Source organism: Nyctereutes procyonoides, unplaced genomic scaffold, assembly GCF_905146905.1.
Source record: "Nyctereutes procyonoides isolate TBG_1078 unplaced genomic scaffold, NYPRO_anot_genome, whole genome shotgun sequence".
NCBI classification, from domain to species: Eukaryota; Metazoa; Chordata; class Mammalia; order Carnivora; family Canidae; genus Nyctereutes; species Nyctereutes procyonoides.
Genome location: NW_026575125.1, coordinates 44307973 through 44328717, shown reverse-complemented (window position 1 = coordinate 44328717; position 20745 = coordinate 44307973). Strand labels below are relative to the sequence as shown.

At 40.3% G+C, this 20745-nt stretch overlaps 1 pseudogene; it reads right to left on the bottom strand.

Moving 5' to 3' along the window:
- Positions 1-15799: 15799 nt before the first annotated feature.
- Positions 15800-20491, bottom strand: LOC129517917 (60S ribosomal protein L35a-like; annotated as a pseudogene).
- Positions 20492-20745: the final 254 nt, after the last annotated feature.

Genomic DNA, 20745 nt, shown 5'->3' with positions numbered 1-20745 from the left:
CAGAAGAGAACTTCCTGCCAACGTCAAGAACAAGGAAAAAGTTATGTTTTTTTTTTTTAATTTACTCATGAGAGACACACACACACACAGAGAGAGGCAGAGACACAGGCAGAGGGAGAAGCAGGCTCCATGCCGGGAGCCTGATGTGGGACTGGATCCTCGGTCTCCAGGATCAGGCCCTGGGCTAAAGGGGGCGCTAAACCGCTGAGCCACCGGGGCTGCCCAGTTATCATGTTTTTTAAAAAATATTTCAGCTTTCACTATTCAAACTTGCAGTGGAGCTATTACCCAACACAATTTAGAACGAACTAAAAAAATTAAAATAGGAAAACCAATTATAGGCATATGAATTACGAAAGGAATTGAAACTCCAGATTATGATATTGGGACAAGTCAAAAAATGTAGTGATAAAATTACACAAATAATAAAAGATTTGGTAAATTTAGAGGGATATAAATTAATATACAAAAATCAATGACTTTTTATGCATATAAACAATAACCAGAAACAAGATATAATGGAAGACAAAAACCTCAATTATAATAGCAACAAATAACATTCATAGGAATAAACTTGACAAGAAATGTGGAAAAGCCATATGAGGAAAAGTTTAGACTCCTGAAAGCTATAAAAAGTAGAAAAAAATATATTTTGCTTTTGAATGGGAAGGCTCAACATCACTAAAATATAATTAGTGTCAAAATTTAATGCATTCTCAATATAAATACACCAGGAAGCTGTTGCTGTTTCCTAGAGAAAGACGAGTTTTTTCTAAAATTTCTCTGGAGAAAAAAATAAACAAGCAAGAATAGCTACAACACACAATGAACAAAAGTAACAATGAAGGGAGACTAAAAAAAAGACAAGCAAAGAGAAATTGAATGATCAACTGAGAGAAAATATTTTCCCCCAAATATATAAAAAGATAAAGAACTAATATTGCAAATAAGTGTAATTTTTAAAGTCAAGTAAAAAAGACCATAATCCATTACAAAAATGACCCAAAAACCCAATCCAGAACAAATAGTTTAGAAAAAAAAATACAAATGGCCCTTAAATATATGAAAAGATGTCAAATCCACTGATAGTAACAGGAATGTAAATTAAAACTATTTTGAAAAACCATTTCTCACCTACCAGGTTTTCTGTTCTCTGTTCCTATCTGTTATGATTCATGCACAATTATCTCATGCATATATTATTTTGGGTTTATTATACATTGAATACCAAGCTGGTGCTAATCAAGCTACCTTTAAAGATAAGGAGTAGAGCTTGGTAGATAGCAAATGCTCAATAAGCACTAGTTAATTTTATTTCAATTCATTAAAATCATGAATAATATATGAACTGAATGCTCCTCCATCACTTCAGAAAGCAATTGCTGTGCTTTATCCAGTATTTCACATTGCACAAATGATTTATATACGCACATACCTGCTTACAATACTAAAAATTACAAAAGCAATCATGTCCAATTATGGCCCCAAATTACTTATACAGTAGTGAATGTCATTGGAAAAATAATTCTGTTGACTCTTTTCTCACTCCATACTGACAAAGGAGATGGTGCTGGAGGTTGAGGAAAATCTGCCTTTGGTGTGTCATGTCTGAACAAGACTGGGTCAAGTGCATGGTTACCATGGCAACAACACAATCAGGCTGCATCATCTCCCATAGCAACAGCATTGAGGGGGCCTAATGTCTGAGTAAAAGCTTTCTCTCCTCCTCAGGCCCGGTTTGAATCCACATCTATAGATACACTCTGGGGTGCTAGTTACAAGGGATACAGAGAGGCCAAAAAGAGCCACAGAAGCAAGAGTTATAAGGCATTTCAGCAGCTTCATCCTTTTTCAGAAAAAACTGCCCACTACTATTAGAATAAGGTAGAAGAGATTACTTTCAGTCATAGGTGAAACGCCTAACAGCCAAACATGGGAATGGAAAAAGGCAAAATTTTAGGTTAAACAGAAAAAAAAAGTATCTCCAGTCTAAGGCACCCCCCATTACCTACAACTTCCAAAACACACTCAGAAGTTGTTTATCAAATTTTTCCAAAATTAGGAAGGATAGAACTACAAAACTGAAGTTTACTATAATATTCTTAATGTCAAATTTGCACACAAGACAAGGAATAAGAAAAATTCCAAAATCTAAGATAAACGAACCCACACTCAATAGTTTTCTATCAGTATCCAAATGCTACTAAAAAAATAGGTGAAGCAACCTCAACTAGAACGGAATTGCCCAATAGCCAACTGCTGGAGTAGCCCTCCCAGAAGGTAGTCAAATCTGGGGGTTAAAAGGAGAAAAAAGGATCCCTATATGCTAACACGATGGCCAACTGAATCCTGGCTATAATCCAGTGATTCATGTGTAAGTATTACTGCCATCTCTAAGAGTATTGGGATAGGTTGAAGGTGTTGTCTAATTCCCCCACATTTAATCCAACACTTCTTATATGCAGCCTGTATTCAAGTAATTGTGGGTACCAAAAATTCACACAACCAGACGTTGTATGATTTATAATGTTCTAGCAATCTTCTGTGGAACTCATTTCACACAGACACAGGAGAGCAAGCTAGCTCTTAGCCCCATGTTAGAAATTGGAAAGTTGAAGTTTGAGGAAACGGAGGCTGGTCACCAAAGGGCCTTTGACGTGACCAAGGTCAAACACTCAGCCTTCAACATGCACAGCCATAACTGGAAAAGCCACTGAGATGAAGAAGCAGAATAAAGACATTTGTTGATTTGCTGACAAACTACTTCCATAGGAGTGCTGGGACGGTAATAAGGAGGAGCTGTGTTAGGGAAAGAAGAAATCTGGGCTCTGCAAGGTTCTGGGAATTACAGCAATAGCAGATGATGGCACAGGTGAGCACGGAGAAAACAGTGTGAGTGAGGCTTAATGGCCATGTGAGGAAATGAATTTTGGAAGCCAAAAGATAATCAGATCCATGAGTTGAGGTCACTTGTCCCTGACCACGCCCCCGTCAAAGTAGAAATTTCCAATGAAGAAGAGTGAGTGATCAATTTTCTGATCCTACGGTAGCACTACTCGAAAAACACCAAAGAGAGCAAAGGGGTCATGTCAGCTTCAAACATCTGCTGGAGGGGGCAGACACAGTACTGTAATGTTATGACAAAACAATCAAGTATGCTATCAATACACCTCACTCAGTTGTTTGACATACTTTCAGCACACATTTACTAAGCACTTGCTGTGTGCTTGCCCCTGTGTAGGCAGATTCAGATGGAGTCTGCATCACTTAGGGACAAACTGAGTGTCAGCAAGAATAATAACTAAGATGGACCTAAACACATCAACTGTGATTAAACATTGAGTCCATAGTGACTCTAAAGAAACAAAGACCTCATAGTCACCATTATTAAATGCTGGGATGTAAATTCATTATTTTGAAATTGGGTGAGCAGAGGCAAATAATGAAACAATCATCCTATGTTTGGCATATGAAGTGGAACGCTGGTTCCCAAAGAGTGGATGAGGGAAGTTGCTCATCAGAGAAGAATTCCATGTAATACCTAAAGAAGAGAAGGGTACATAGAATTAAAATATCTCAATTTTAAGCCTCAAAGGGTGCCGGCGCCCCATGCTGGCATTATAAAAAGAGAGAGAGCCAACCAGTCTGTGCCTCCCAAGAGAAAACTGCAACACTGCCTCTGCCTCACACTTGCCAAAATATGCAGACTAGATCAGAAGAAGGCTCTAGCTCTAAATCCCTGTCACAAATGGCAGGATTTCCTTCTTTCTGATGACTGAATTAACATCCCACTGCACATATGTCCTTCTTCTCAAGAAACAGAATCTTCCACAGAAGACACCTACATATGGCCCATCGAGTTCCGTGGGCAGAGCTGGGTCACATGGCCACCACCATTAGGTGTAGAGGAGGCTGGACGTACCATCACCCGGCAAAGGGGAATGGGATAGCCATGACTGCACTGGGATCGAGCAGGATGCATTTTTAAACAAAACCAGTTTTTCTTACAATAGGACATTGGTAGGAAAGACTGTTGGGCCAGAGATCAACAAATCCAAGTGAGAAGGAGAGGCAGGGCTCCTAGGATCAAAAACACGCTCCATGGTAAGGATTGAATATGCACGGAAGGGGATAAATTCACGAAGATTAGCCACAAACTGTTTCCAGGCACTTTCATAACTGCCACCATGTTCTGTCCTTCCAATAATCCTATGACACAGGTAACCAGCATCAATCTCCTTGTTATGCATGAGGGACCACAGACTCCTAGAGAAGGGGTGGAGTGGCTTGTTTGGGGTTCTGATTATTGCCTCTATGGCACATTACTTTCCTTCTATCCTGGATCATCGTTCGACCTCTGACTTACTACATTAACTAAGGGAAACATAAACAGGGGAAGGGACACACTTTTAATTCTGGCCACTTCTCTGATGATGGAAGATGGTGGCACAAATGGGGCTGACAGGGTGTCTCAGCGCTGATCCTGCCTGTTTTGGGCTAAGTTGTGTGCCCTCCAAATTCCTATATTAAAATGTTTACCCCCAGGACCTCAGAATATGACTGTACTTGAAGATTGGGCTTTTGTTTTTGTTTTCTAAAGATTTTTATTTATTTATTCATGAGAGACACAGAGAGAGAGAGGCAGAGACACAGGCAGAGGGAGAAGCAGGCTCCCTACAGGGAGCCCGATGCGGGACTCGATCCCGGGACATGGGACATGGGATCATGCCCTGAGCCGAAGGCAGACACTCAACCTCTGAGCCACCCAGGCATCCCAAAGATTGGGCTTTTGAATACGGGATTGGGTTAAAATGAAGCTGTTAGGGTGGCCCCTACTCCAATCTGACTGGCGTCCTTCTGAGAAGAGGAGATTAGGGCACACGCAAAAAACAAAACAAAACAAAACAGGGGTGTGTGAACACAGAAGGACGACATGTGAAGAGGCATCTAAAAGGGTGTCCACGTGCAAGGCAAGGAGCGAGGCTTCAGGGGAACGTGAGCCATATGGGTACCTTGATCTTGGAACCTCCTAACTCTGGAACTGTGAGAAAATAAACTTTTGTTCCTAAAGCCACCCAGCAGGTGACATTTTGTTGTGGCAGCTCTTGTAAACTAATACACTATCCCACACTATCCCTGCTGCCCATTCTGCACAGCCTGATCAAAGGTGATATGTGGGGTCATGTGAACTCAGCCATGCCCTGACACAGGAAGAGTTCGAGGCCTGCCACGCTACTAGGGAAACTGTCTTAGAGTCTTAGCAATCCTACCATACTCAGAGGTAGCTGCCACACTGGTCGTGTTGCCAGCACATCCCACCATAATTACAAAGAATGCATCTGATGTGCATTTGGTTCCACGTGCCTCTGTCATGACGTCAGAGGCCTGCCGGTGTCCTGCCGGAACATGAAAGAAAGTTCCTGGAAGGCCTTTCTCTTACACCCCACACTCTACTTCATGCCAATAATAGGTTGCCATTCACAAAAGCAAAGAATTGTTCTTTTTTATGTCAGCTTTGCTCCCCCTACCGAGTTTTACCCCATGCCAGAGGGTTGTGACTCAGTTCTCCTCTGTCCTTAATGCCCATCCTTTCAGACTTGTGTTTCCTGAGATGAGGATCCTGACAACCGAACACTCTATTTTCTAGTTAGGTAGATGCATGTGGCTCAATGCTATTTGTAGACTGACGAGTTCTTGTTGTGTGAGTCTGTTCTGAAGAGTACTGGGGAGAGGGAAATTCCCCTTATTTTTTTTAAAGATTTATTTATTTATTTATTTATTTATTTATTTATTATTCATGATAGACACACACACACACACAGAGAGAAAGAGAGAGAGAGAGAGAGAGAGAGAGAGAGAGAGAGGCAGAGACACAGGAGGAGGGAGAAGCAGGCTCCATGCCGGGAGCCCGATGCGGGGTTCCATCCCGGGACTCCAGGATCGCGCCCTGGGTCAAAGGCAGGTGCCAAACCGCTGAGCCACCCAGGGATCCCCAGAAATTCCCCTTATTAAAGCAACTCAGGACCTAGTCTTTGGATGTTTTAAAAATATTCCATTAAATTTCTACCAATGTTTTCATATGCCATGAGAAACTCGACTGAGAGATCATAATCCTGCAGACTCACCTGTTGACATGTGACGTTTCCTCTTTTCTCTGAAAACGTATTGTAGACTTACTCGACCCTTCCTAGAAAATGAAGGCACTGAAGGTAAGAAACATACCTGCTCACAGTAGATCCTTGTAGGCGAGTAAGAGCGAGGGCACAGGAGGATGCCTTACCATTATCAATTCTATTATTATCCTCTTGATGGTTCCATGCCTGCCTATTGGTTATAAAATCTGTCTTGCAATAGATGAAGCAAACCCTGTCAGATACCCAAATGAGAAAGGAGGAGTAGTGTGGTGGCTGGGTGCTGTCTCTGTCAATTATATTGGGTGCATATCAGAAAAGAGTCACCTGATGTGAGAGAGACAGTGAACAGGTTGTGTCCCAAACCCCGAACCTGGGAAAAAACAATGTTTTCTTTCCCATAGGAGATGGCTGAGTTCCTTTGATGAAGAGTTAGAAAAGAGCGTACAATTTCTCTGCTCTGATCTTGAAGTAATTCATCCACTAAGAAAAGAAACCTGACCATCAGATGCCTCAGAAACCAGTCTCGATAATTCCTTATTTCATCTTGAATAGAGAATGAAGGTTCTGTGATGAAAACCCTTTTAATTCTTTTCTGTCTCACAGAATTGCGAACAGCTCACTCACTCACTTATTCCAACAATACATCTTTGGCTGGCAGAGTTGTCAGGGAAGGGGACTCTTACTCGATCTTTGCCTAAATTCACCCCTAAATTATCGGAGGTGTGCCTGAAAAGGCGTGCAGTGACTTATGCACGTGCCTACAGTGGGATACCAAAGGTCAGTTCCAAATCTTTCTTGCCAACCCAAAAGCAGATGGAAATCTTGTTATTTCTAACCTTTAAAGTGTCTTTAGGATACATGCTACAAGATGGTCAACCTTGAAAACATTATACTAAGTGAAATAACCCAGACACAAGCAGACACATATCTTAGGCTTTTACAGATTTGGAATGTGTAAAAGAGGCAAAATTATAGAGGTTGAAAGTAGGGTAGAGGATACCACGGACTAGGTGGGAAGAGTAGAGAGGGGGTTATTGATCAATGTGCACCCAGTGTCTGTTTCAGTAGTAACAAGTTTGACAAGAGTGGTGACAGTTGCACAAGACTGTGAACCTAACTAATGCCACTAAGTTGTACATTTAAAATGATGAAAGTGACCATTTCACACTCTACATATGTTTGTATAACAACAAAAAACTTTTAGGGCTTTGGATCAGGAGGCAGAAGTGTCTCTTGAGGGCCAGAGGCAGCCCTCTAGAAGGGATACCTAAGTCTGTCTCTGGATAATGATTGCAGAGCCCAGACAGAGTGTCCAGTATCCAGCAAGGGCGCCATAGGTAAAAAGCTGCTGCTTAAACCATCGCCTGTCCTTTTCCTTCTATGCACGAGTTGTGTCTCTGGGGTCCCACGGACAAACCTATGCACCTGTCGGCCTTCTGCTTGCCCTTTCCCTGAACTTTTCTCTCTCTTCTCCCTCCATTCTGCTGGTTCCGATATGCTGTTACACTCAACTGTAGAATTTGTAATGTCAGCAATTGTATTTTCTAGCTTTCCATTTTTCAGTGTATCCATTTGATTGATTTTGAAATTCTAGCGTTCCGATGAAATCTCAACTTTGTCATCCATAGTCTTGAACATATTAATCATAATGATTTCACAGCCCACATCTAATAAGTATGCCATTGGGGGTATTCTGGGGATGTTTTTCTCTTCCTCTTTCTTTTCATCTGGTTTTTGATATGTCTGGTGGTTTAATGAAGTGTCAGGCATTCTTTATGGAAAAGTTGATGCTTGTCCCTCCATAGAAGTTTCACCTTCTCCCTGGCAAGCCTCCAGTGTAGAGGCAATGACATCAATCCAGACAGTGGCTGAGCTGACTCACAGGTGCTCAGGGCTTTATATGATTTAGACTACCTCAGGTATTCCCCCCTCCCAGATGGCAGCACTTCATGGGTCCCAGGAACTGGGGTGTTCCTGAGGGCGCTGGTAAGTTCTGCACTCATCTTTTTTACTTCCCTATACCCTGGGACTGCTGAGAAATCTGTTGAGACTTTTAACAGCTGCCTGCTCAGCTTCATAGTCGCATGCCCTATGCAGCTTTGGTACAGACAAATGCCTCCAGGGAGAAAACCACCCAATGCAGGCATCACGTCTGGCTGCCTTTCTTCTTCTTAAGGTCTTGACTTCTCAAATATCGACTGCTTTGTAAGTTGGACTCCAAGGTTTGTCTCCCTAGCCCCATGAGTTTTCTGAGGAGCTGCTGTCTTCTCTCACTTAGTGGCTGCTTTGTCAATAGAATGATGCCCTGTCACTCAGGGTAGTGCGGCCTTCAGGCCTTCTCCCCGAGGGAGAAAAGGAGCACAAGATTGTTGCATTCCCCTGCACAGCTTCCCTACTCTCCAGATTCCTGTACCCTGATGTGCTGGGCAGAGAAGACATTCTCTGATGCCTTCAAGCAAGGTCTGGTTCCCCCTCTCCCTGCCTTTACCCAGATTTTGGTTTTTCTCTGTGAGGTAATAGGACTGCAACAAGCTCTTTCTTCAGGACCATAGGTGGAAGCAGAAATGATCCAAAGATGATTTTTAAGTCTATTTCCAGTCGTTTTTTAAAGTCTAAAATAAATATGCAAATCCAGCTCTAAACTACATTCCAAAAGAATATTAATATCAGAGGCTTGTCCCACCAGGTATCAGTAGAATGCTGGGGTTTGAATGATACATTTTGGCAAAGCAAAACTACAAAATCATCAAGGAAAAAAGTGTGACCTAACAATTTTTTCTACAATCAATCTGTCATTGAAGTATAAAAACAATAGGCAGAAAATTGTAAGCATGTGCTAGTGCTAATTCAGGGATGTTTATTCTGAGTTTATTCTCTGCCTTCAGGAATTTGGTATGGTATGAACTCAGTCAATAATAAAATAGGAAACCTGAGGCAAATTGGGGCTGTTATTGATAAGTAAATCTCCATAGAACTAACAAATCAAGTGAAATTGATGTGAATAAAACTAACATTTTTAAGGCAAACATGGAGGGATGGAAAGAGGGGGGAAGGATTTTCTGTTTCTTTGATTATAGCCAGGCATTAATAAAGAATGTCTAAAGGACAGGACAGGGATCCCTGGGTGGCGCAGCGGTTTGGCGCCTGCCTTTGGCCCAGGGCGCGATCCTGGAGACCCGGGATCGAATCCCACGTCGGGCTCCCGGTGCATGGACCCTGCTTCTCCCTCTGCCTGTGTTTCTGCCTCTCTCTCTCTCTCTCTCTCTCTCTCTCTCTCCCTCTGCCTGTGTTTCTGCCTCTCTCTCTCTCTCTCTCTCTCTCTCTCTCTCTCTCCCTCTCCGTGTGTGTGACTATCATAAATAAATCAAAATTTAAAAAAAAATAATTTAAAAAAAAAATAAAGGACAGGACATTAGGAGCATTGCAGAGAATCCTACTTATAAAAGTACCAAAAGAACTTTTGGTTAGTGGGGATGATAGAATAGACTCACTTCTTCCTGCTCCTACCCTCCAAATTCAAATGATTTCCTTGGAAATATTTCACCAATCATTACAAAAAGGCTGTAACCGGTGGAAAGGAAAAGGTGGTCTAGCTAGGAACCTAAGGATTTGGATATCTACGCTGTGGTGGATTCCCTGACCTTTGTTTTTACCGCTGTCTAGTCTTGACTCAAGTTCCAGTGATGTGCAACAAAGAAATGCCAATTCTCATGGAAAAGCAGAGGAAGAAAGTAGAAACAATTAAAGTACATAGACACACACACACAAAAGCAGAGCCTGCTTTCAATGGGTGAACATCAGGAAAAATGGAAGCTCGACTGTGACATAAAAGAGAGATGGACACACAATAGAAGCACCAAGAGGAACTATCTACAGCATTTGCAAGAGCTAGTCCTCGCCTTGGGGGGGGGCACGTCCACCCACTCTGCCCCCAAAACTGAAGGGGACAGCAGGATCCACCTTCCCAAAGCAGCACCTATAGCTGCTTCTCAGAGGCCTGATCCATCCCCTTCCCCCCCACACACTTCTCAAGATTACTGCAGGTGTGCCTCAGCACCTGCACAGGGAACTCCAGTAGGCTTCATGTCTCCTAGGTGTCTATTCAATGGTGGAAGGTGATCCAAGGCCAGCATCTCCCTATACTGCAGTCAACAGAAAGTTTCCAACTAGTTATGGTGGCTCGTGGCATTCTGCCTTGCTAAACAACACCAGGTCAGGCACCTGCAGTTCCTCCACTCATTGGGAGAAAGCAACTAGGTCTGGTATTTGCACCAGAGGTGAACTAGTTTGGGGGTGCCTCCATACTCCACCCAGCAGCCGGTGACCTGGCAGATGCCTCCCTCCCCAGGGTATACTGGCAGATACAGAGTAGGAAAGCCAGTGGTACTGGGTGACTGAAAAACAGGCAAGGGGGAAATGCTCTACATCCCTTAGATCCCTTAGATCCTGAATCCCATGTCCCCCTCTAATGACACCCTATGGCCCACGGAAGCATCTTCTGCTACCACGGGCATCTCTGGCAATCACCCATCAGAAAAGCAGGTGGACTCATATCAATGTGGTTCAGAATGCATTGCAAAAGCTCATGAAACTAAGTGACTATGGAATTACAGCCCACCAAAGTAGGCCAGAACAGACAGGCCAAACTTTAAAACAGGGCAACTTACTATGAAAGGATCAATAGTCTTTTTGTGGCATATCCAATATGTTCAGGTCAAGATAAAAAAAAATCATTCTCCCTGTGTAGAACCAGTGAAGTCAAAACTTAAATGAGAAAAGGCAATCCCCGACAACCATAGAGATGAATCTGACGTGGGGACTAGTTTGCAATGATTTTAAAGTAGCCAATATAAAATTTCTTGAAGGAGTAATTATGGATTACTTTGAAGTTAGAAAAAAAGATAGCAAACCTTTGCCAAGTCACAGAAATGTTATAAAACGTACCAAATGGGAATTAAATATTTAAAAAAATAGAATAAGGAAAATAAAAAACTTGCTGGCTGGGATCCATTGTAGAATGTAGATATGACAGAAGATGAAATCAGTGAACTTGAGGACAGATCAACAGAACATAGTATTCAGGAAAATGGTACAACAAGCAAACAAACATGAACAGAGAGTTTGGGAGCTATGGGACTAAAGCTGAAGGGCCAACATTTGAATCATCTGAGTTCCAGAAAGAACAAACGGTCGAAGCAATATAGATCCAATTCAGATATGACATAGCAGCTGGAATGATCAGACAGGGAAGATAAACAACTAAGATAAATATGTTAAGATTTCTAATGGGAAAAGTAGACAACATGCAATAATAGATAGGTAATGGAGGTAGATAGATGGAAACTGTAAAAGTGAACAAATAGGGAATGCCAGAATTCATACTACTGCAATAGCTGTGAAAAATGTCTTTGACGGGATCCTCAGTAGTTGTGACCTGCCCAAGTAAAGAATCCGTGACCTTGAAGAATGGCCAACAAGGACCTCCCAAAGCGAAACACAAATAGAAAAAAAGATGAAAAAGTGCAGAGTAGAAGAACATACAATATCTGTGGAACAATTTCAAAATATATGACATACACATAATTTGAGTACCAGAAGTGGAAGCAAGAGAAAAAGAGAACAGAAAAAAAACCTGAAAAATGATGACTGTGCAATTTCCAAATTACTGATAGGCACTGAATCAGATCCCCAGAAAGCTCACAGGACAGCAAGCTATTAAAACCAGAAAGGCTACCTCATGGACTATAAATCTGAATTAAAGAAAAGGCAAAGAAGGAATCTTGAAGAAAAGAAGACCAAGACTCTCTCTCTCTCTCTCTCTCTCTCTCTCTCTCTCTCTCTCTCTCTCAAGAACAACAGGAACAACAACTAGGAAACTTCATTACCCCTAGAGGAACAAGAAAATTACAATGAAGTCCTGTGAGTGAGCATGCAAGCAAGAAGAGAGTATAAGGGGACAGTTTAATGTGCCAAAAGAAAAATAATTCACCATCCTAGGATCATTATATATATAGTAAAATATATTCTGTAAAAACGGCAGAGTAAAGAAAAACTTTTTCTCTCAGACAAAGAAAAATAGAGGAAATTGTCACCATTTATACTGCAAAAAAATGGAAAAGATTTTATTCAGGAAGAAGAAAAATGATAAAGGTAAAAAATTTGGATTTTAAAAAAATTTACATTAAAAAGGAAGTGCACCAGAGAAGAAACACAGAAAGGCAAATAAAGTTAATTTTTCATGTTCTTAATAGATTGAAAAGTAACTCGTTTAAATAATAAAATTTATTTTATTCTTGTTAAATGGCAAAAAAAAAAAGTTTAAATAATGAGACTTAAGCATAGCCGGTGAGTATTGCAAGGAGTAAGTGAAAAGAATGACAGTCATGTAAAAAAAGGGCAGAAGTATTGTTAAGTTACCTGCTCAGTTTGTCAATAGTGTCATCTGAAGCTGGCCCTACATTAGTTTGAAATGTATATGTAACCTCTAAGGGAAACTCTAAAATGTTTTTAAACACCTATAATCTATAACAGGTGCAAAAAAACCTGGCTTTATATAAAACATGCTCAAAAAAAATAAAACATGCTCAATTAAAACCAGAGAAGGCAGGAAAGTGAGCCTCTTGTAATGAATAGAAAACAGCTACAAACATGGTTGACATCGATGCAAGTATATCAGTATCCACTTTAAATAGGAAAGGCGTATAAACAGCAATCCAAAGTCAGAGTGGATTTTAGAAATTCACCAGTGTATGTTGTCTGCAAGCACCTATTTTTAAGAGAGTGATTCCGAGAGGCTAAATAAAGTAAAGGGATGAAGAAAGACATACCATGCTAACAGTAAGCTAAAGACCTGTGGAGTATTTCTATTAATTTCAAACTGTCAGGGGCATGAAACTCAACAGAAATGACAGAACTGTCACAACTGCGGAAGCCTAAGAAGGTATGAGTACTAAATAGGAGTTAGTATCCTGGATGGGATCTTGGAACGTGAAAAGGCCATTCGAGAAAAGCTGAGACAGTCTGAATAAAGTATAGTCTTTGGTTAATGATAACACATCAATATCAGTTCATTAATGTTACAGTTGTGCCACATCAGCATTAAATGATCGTAATATGGAATGTGATTGTCGGGTATATGGGAACTGTCTTTACTCTCTTCATAGTAATTCTCTAAGCCTGAAACTGCTTTAAAAGGTAAGATTTCCTTTCAAGAAGCACATTGCTACCATGTTGCAGGAGTTGCAGTCATCTTGAGGCTGTCTGGACAGGTGTTTTTAGACATAAAGTGTCAGTGTTTTACAAAGTATACTCAACCCTACTACCACAACAAGGCTGTGGCCAGCAGCAGCCGAACAACTCAAGTGTGGATGGATGAACTTAAAGAGCTTAACGACCATCACAACCCCCACGCCCGCGTGGAACCCTTTGGGGATGTGACAGAGAGGAGGCAGCTCCATGCAAAGCTCCAGCGGAAGGATTTCAGGTGTTCTTGGAGAATGTGTACCCAGAATTGCACGTGCCTGATGACAGGCCTGCCTTCTTTGGGATGCTCTGGGAACAGAGGACTGAAAGATTACTGCTTTGACTCTAACCCTCCCAGTGAAAACCAAATCGTGGGACGCCAGGTCCTTCTAACCTCTATCATGGAATAGGTCAGAGCCAGTTTTTGAATACACGTCCCAGAATGAAATACACTGTGACACCCACCAGCCAGAGGTCTGCATATCTGTGGACGCAGGAACGGATCTTCTCATCATGCATCTCTGCCAGGGAACTGCCACAGGGAATCAGAAGTTCATCTTGCAGGAGGATGGTTCTTTATTTCACATACAGTCCAATGAATTCGTTCAGGCTGAGAGGAAGGCATTCAGTGACAGTTTCATACCATCCTTACGGGACTGCACGGATTTGGAACATTAGAAATGGCTCTTCAGGGAACACATGTAATAAAGTGTCACTGTACCAACGAGCTCATGGAGGGAGCGGGATGCCCCTGGACTCTGTGTCCAACACAGACTTAGCTGAGTACAGTGAGAGACCTCACCCCAGTGAGAGAGCCCATCCTGGCTGCTCTACTTTTATAAGGAAGTCATTTTGCAGTCTGTGAAAGTGATGTTGGATTTGACAAACTTTGTACGGATTTTGAAAACTTCAAAATTGCTCCCAAGTACTCTATTCTCAAAGGGTAATCATAAAATGTTAACTCTTGCTATTCAGAGAATTAAAACTTTTAAGTATTTTTCTGTCAAGGTAAAAAAAAGATATAATCATAAAACAGTGTTTGAACAGTTTCCAAAATTGAGTAGGGAAAATCCCTAACCCAACAACCATATAACTACAGATTCAGAAGAGTGAGTGACCTCCAAATAGGGAAACCCCAACATAATCCTTGTCAACCCACAACATGTTTGAATTACAGAAACTCAAGTCAAAGAAATAAACAAGAGATGAAGCACAGAGACATGACACAGAAATTTATAGTGGACAGCCAATTCTATTTGGTACTAGATTTTATTCTCAAATTGTGGTGGGCAGAAGGATGTGACATGCTAGTTTTTCAAGTTCTTTTTTTCAGATATTGTAGTGTACAGTGGTGAATTAATATTCATATACATAGTGATAAGATTATCACTATCAAATCAGTTATCATATACATCACCTCACATAATTATCATCTTTTTGTGCTGTGAGGAAATTAATATCTACTCTCCTAATAAATTTCCTGTATACAGTACACTATTATTAGGTATAGAATTCCGGAACTTGTTCATCTTATAACTGAACATTTGTGCCCTTTGAGCAATATTTTTCTTTTTTTTGAGCAATATTTTTCAAGTTCTAAAGAAAGGAACTGATGATTCTAGAATTTCCATCTAGAGATACTATCCTGCTTGAATCAAGAGAAATAAGTGCGTACTCAGAATAAGGAAATGCACAATAATTTGTCATTTGTAGATGTACCCTTATACAATGGCTTGAAGAAGCTCTCTTCCCCACTCTCGTCCCCCACCAAAAAAAAAAAGAAAGAATAACCAAAGAAAAAGTGGTGGTTCAGAAAAGAGAAAAGAAAATGGGTTTGATAAAACAAGGCATAAATAAGGTACACTATCCTTTTTTTCTGGAGGTTGTTAAATTGTGTGTGATGGTTGAAGCAAAAATTAGAATATCTGTTTTGTTTCTTAGTGCATGCAAAGGAATTATTTAAAATTTCAAAGTTAGAAAGGTGAATGGAGCTAAATGGAAGTAAGGTTTCTAAGTATATACAAAACTATAAAACATAATACTTGTAAATAGGGGTTATACATTTATCTACATTATAATACTTAGAGCAACTGCTAAATTAAGATACAAAGTGATATACTCAAAAACATTCTAAAGGAATCAAAATGGAACTCTCAGACATACTCAAGTAACCCGAGGAGAGCAAAAAATGAAACTCAAGGAGAAAAAGAGGGAGCAACAAAATCCAAAAACTGAAATGGTAGCCTGAAGCCATTATGTACGAATATTTACTTTAAATATAAATTATCTAGTACACAATCAAAGATAGAGATGGGCAGCACTGATGAAAGAAAAGTGACCCAAATATATTCAGTCTATAGGAAATGCATTTTTTTTTACAAGAGAACAAATCTACACCTTTATTTATTTACTTTTCAGTAAGTTTAAATCCTTGAGGGGTACAGCATCACACGGATTCTGTGGCCAATGGCTTTTGCAGGAAGGTTGCTTTAGAATTTGGCATGAACCATGCCATTGTTTCCATGAGCACAAGTTACTTTTCCCCAGATTACTCTGGTTTTGTTTGGTTTGTCATAGGAGTTACTGTGTTGTTCTTTGCTTTGTACACATAAGCACATCGCTTGCCTAGATAGAATTCAGTTTCATCTCGAACATAAACACCTTCAGTCTTAAGTAGAGCTGTGTGCTCCCTCTGGTTCCGGAGACCCCATTTATAGCTGGCAAAAATGGCCTTGGACCAAGAGCCTTCCAGACATATTCGTCACTTTAGGAGTCTTGTTCCCAGCAGGCCTCCACAAACTCCAAGACGGTGGAAAAAGAGCAGGAAATGCATTTTAAACACAGCTACACATATTAAAAGTAAATTGATGGAAAAATAGATCATGCTAACACTAATTATTTAAACAGGAGCACCTTTTTCAGTATTAAAGAATGTATACTTCAAAGCCATAAAATTACTAGGCACACATGGCATGGTACATGATGGCATAAGTATTTATCCAGCAAGAAGTCATAGCTATCCTAAACATGTATGTAGTCAGAAGCAAACTACTAAATATGTGAAACAAAAACCTGACAGAGCTGAAAGGAGTAATAGACAAATTCATAGTTATAGTTGGGAAATTCAACACTACTGTCAGGAATTCATAACAATATTTTCTCATTGGATTACAAAGCAAAATCAACTGCATGCTGAATTTCCAAGGCAGATCTATGTCGAATAATTTGCAAATGTTGAGGGATCAACACTCAAAAAGATAGATTATACCAAGTATTGCCATTTGTATTATTGTTACAAGATATTCACCACCACACCCTGAAGTGACTTTCCATAGTGGGAGTATTATACATCCCTGATGAACTCATGTATGTCCATGTGACTAAGCCTGGTCTATGGCACATATAATTCAAACAGAATGTCTTTTGTGTGTGTGTGTGGGGGGGAATATATATTTATTGTTTTAAATTTTTTAACATACAGTGTTTTATTAGTTTCAGGGGTACAACACAGTGATTCAAGAATTCTGTACATCACCTGGTGATCATCATGATATTTCACTTCTTAATCCCCATTACCTATTTCACCTGTCCTCCCATCCCTTCTTTTCTGGTAACCATCAGTTTATTCTCTATAATTAAAAGACTGGGGTGCCTGGGTGGCTCAGTCGGTTAAGTGTCTGACTCTTGATTTTTGGCTCAGGTCAGGATCTTACGGTTGTGAGATTTAGCCCTGCATCAGGCTCCACTCTGGGCATGGAGTCTGCTTAAGATTCTCTCCCTCTCCTTCTGTCCCTCCCTCCACACTCACACACACTCTGGATAAAAATAATAATAAGAGACTGTTTCTTGATTTGTCTCTCTCTCTCTCTCCCTCTCTTTTCCCCCCTTTATTCATTTTGTTTCCTAAGTCCCACATATAAGTGAAATCATATGGTATGTGTCTTTCTCTGATTGACTTATTTTGCTTAACATTATACTTTCATATATATATACTATTTTCTTTACTCATTCATCTATCCATGAACACTTGAACTGCCTTTATAATTTGGCTATTGTAAATATTGCTGCTATAAACATAGGGGTGCATGCATCACTTTGGATTAGTGTCTTTTTATTCTTTGGGTAAATGCTCAGTAGTGTGATTGCTGGATTGTAGGGTAGTTCTATTTTTAAGTTTTTCAGGATTCTCCTTGCTGTCTTCCAGGGTGACTGCATCAGTTAGCATTCCCAACAGCAGTACAAGATGGTTTCCCTTTCTTCATATCCCTGCCAACACCTGTTTTTTCCTGTGTTGTTGATTTTACCCATTCTGACAGGTGTGAGGTGATATCTCATTGTAGTTTTGATTTGCGTCTCCCAAATGCTACGTCATGGTGAGCCTCTGTTCATGTGTCTGTTGGCCATGTGTATGTCTTCTTTGGAGAAATGTCTGTTCATATCTTCTGCCCATTTTTTAAAGATTAATTTTTTTATTTATTTGAGAGAGAGAAAGCGTACACACATGCATGAGCAGAGGGAGGGGAAGAGGGAGAGAATCTTCAAGCAGATACACTGAGTGTGGAGTTCTACATGGGCTCAATTCTAGGACCCATTAGGTCATGACCTGAGAGAAACCAAGAGTCAGACGCTCAACTGATTGAGACACACAGGTGCCCCTGCCCATTTTAAATTGGATTATTTGTGGTTTTGTGTGTTGTTTTATAACTTCTTTATATATTTTGGATACTAACCTTTTATCAGATATCATTTGCGAATATCTTCATGTATTCTGTAAGGTTGCTTTTAGTTTTGTTGATTCCTTCACTGTGCAGAAGGTTTTAATTTTGATGAAGTTTCAATAGTTTATTTTTTCCCTTGCTTCAGGAGATATATTTAGAAAGAACTTGCTATGGCCAGTGTCAACGTGGGCACTGCCTGTGTTCTCCTCTAGGATTTTGATGGTTTCAGGTCACATATTTAGGTCTTTCATCCATTTTGAGTTTATTTTTGTGCATGGTGTAAGAAAGTGGTCCGGTTTTCCTAGCACCACTTGTTGAAGAGATTGTCCTTTTTCCCATTGGATATTCTTTCTGCTCTGACGAAGATTAATTGACCATATAGTTGTGGGTTTATTTCTGGATTTTCTTGGTGGCAACATTTTTGCCAGCAGGGAGGGTAAGACAGAAAAATAGGAAAAATAGAAAGATCTCACAGGGAGCTTTTGGCAGTCATGCTGGTCAGTGTTGTACATCACTTAGTTCCACTTTTCCTTGACCAGGACTCAATCCACTAGCCACAGTTACCTGCTGCAGGACTGGGAAACTCCAGGAGGAAAAGGAAATGAGTTTGGAGAACAGCTAGTCAGTCCCTGCTATTGGCGTGACAAATATGTTCACAGGACAGAAAATACAAATTCCTCTATGCATTTTCAAAATGCCCAGCCTCACACATGGTAAACGAAATGTGTATTTTAATTACAGTAAGATACCATCTATTTTCTATCATATTGCCAAATATACAATCATTTGAAACACACTGTTTTCATGAGGGTGTTGGGAAAGGGAAATATGACTGAGTTTTTAGTGTGGGTTTAAATTGATACAGCATGTAGTTTTTGTCCTCATTATGATCACACAGAAATATCTCCAAGATACATTAAAAATAAAAATGCAGGTCCCGAACACTGGTATTAAACTATCTGTATAAAAAGGGAGTGGTTAAAATACATGTAAATGTTTATATATGTGTAATGTAACTCTGCAAGGATGGATATCTAAGGATCTTAGATATCTGATATCTAAGATCTAAGGATCTTGAAAAGAGTGTTTGTTATTGAGGAAGGGAACTGGATAATTCCATAATTGGGGTAAAAGGCATACTTTTAACTCACTGTTTTGGAACCTTCAAATTTTATATCATGAATGCATGTATCACATAGTCAATTATTTCCCTTTGTTAAAAGCAAGAACAGAAAATAAAAAGCAATGACACACACTTAGGGGCCATGCAATCTGCATTTTGTGACCTTCACCATGCATGTCCAGCTGTATAATGTACAAACTGAAAATGTGGGGTTTCTCATTAAAAAATCAGGGAAAAGCATTCCCCCCCTTTCTTCCACAGTCTCTCATTTGACCTGTTATTGTATTTTGTAATCGTAGTTTAATGTTGTGAAGTTCCTCAGAGGTATCTGGGGGCCATGCCCCAGGCCTGGCACTGCAGTCTTGAATCTTCCTACAAGCACACCTAGGCCCCACCAGAGGGCAGAATGCAGTAGCAATCACTTGGGCAGGAGGGAGAGAGGGAGTCTGGGTGAGTGCACGGATGAATGAGCACTAGAGAACCCGTCCCAGTGAAGCCAGGAGCTGGTAGAACTGGATCATAGGAGAGCTGAGGCTCCAGGTTCCTAGCACATGCTGTACTGTCTCATGGGACATCACTTACAAGACATAAATTCAAAGAAAAAAGGTTAAGAATTTGGAGAATCAACATTAATCCACAAGCCCAGACAACCATTATCAGCATGGGCCCTGTGGGGACCAACTACACTGGTTCAGGTCCTTAAAGGTGGCCCTGTTACCATTTCTTACCTGTGTGCTGTTAGTTAACTTCTCTGGGGCTTCAGTTTCTTCTACATTAGAATGGAGCATAAAGGAAAAAAAACCTCATAGGTTTCTTTTTGAGGCTTCAATGGGATTTTATATGTAAAGTGCTTAGCATAGTACCTAGCACACTGTAATAAATCATTACAAGTTAAACATTATTAAATTATTGAGATTATAATTTGTATTACATTATCAACTAACAATGAGTTAATATTATATTGGAATTTGAAATCATTAAATGCTTTATTAAAATACTTAATGAACACATGCAAACATCACAACAGATAGAAACATGAACCACAACAGGTTAAACAGGAGTATTCCTCTTACAGTTTTGGATAAAGTAATGTGACTCAGTTCATTGCAAATACAAGGTGAGGCTTTCTCTAAGTGGTAGGCCTGTAAGTTGGTGGGAAGAGTTTGTGCCTCTCTTCTGGATACTAGCTATGTTACCCCAGGCCCACACTGCCTACATAAAAAATCACCTTTTGGGGCACTGTTTTCATGCTTCCATGGAGCATCAGTGTCCATGGTTCAGGTATCTCCTATGTCACCCACCCAGAACACCATCCTCCTTGCTTCTACCTGTCCTTCTTTCCTCATGGGGTTTGCTATCTTTTCTTTTCACTTACCTAAGTACCACCATCCCTGTATTTATTCTTTTCATTGGCATTATCCCAGGGTGTGTTAGCTTTCTCCTTCCCATTTATAGGGTGACCAGCTGGGGAAGTAGCTGCAGGAGAATGTGGGGATCAACATAGGAGAAATTAGGACATGTTTGTAAG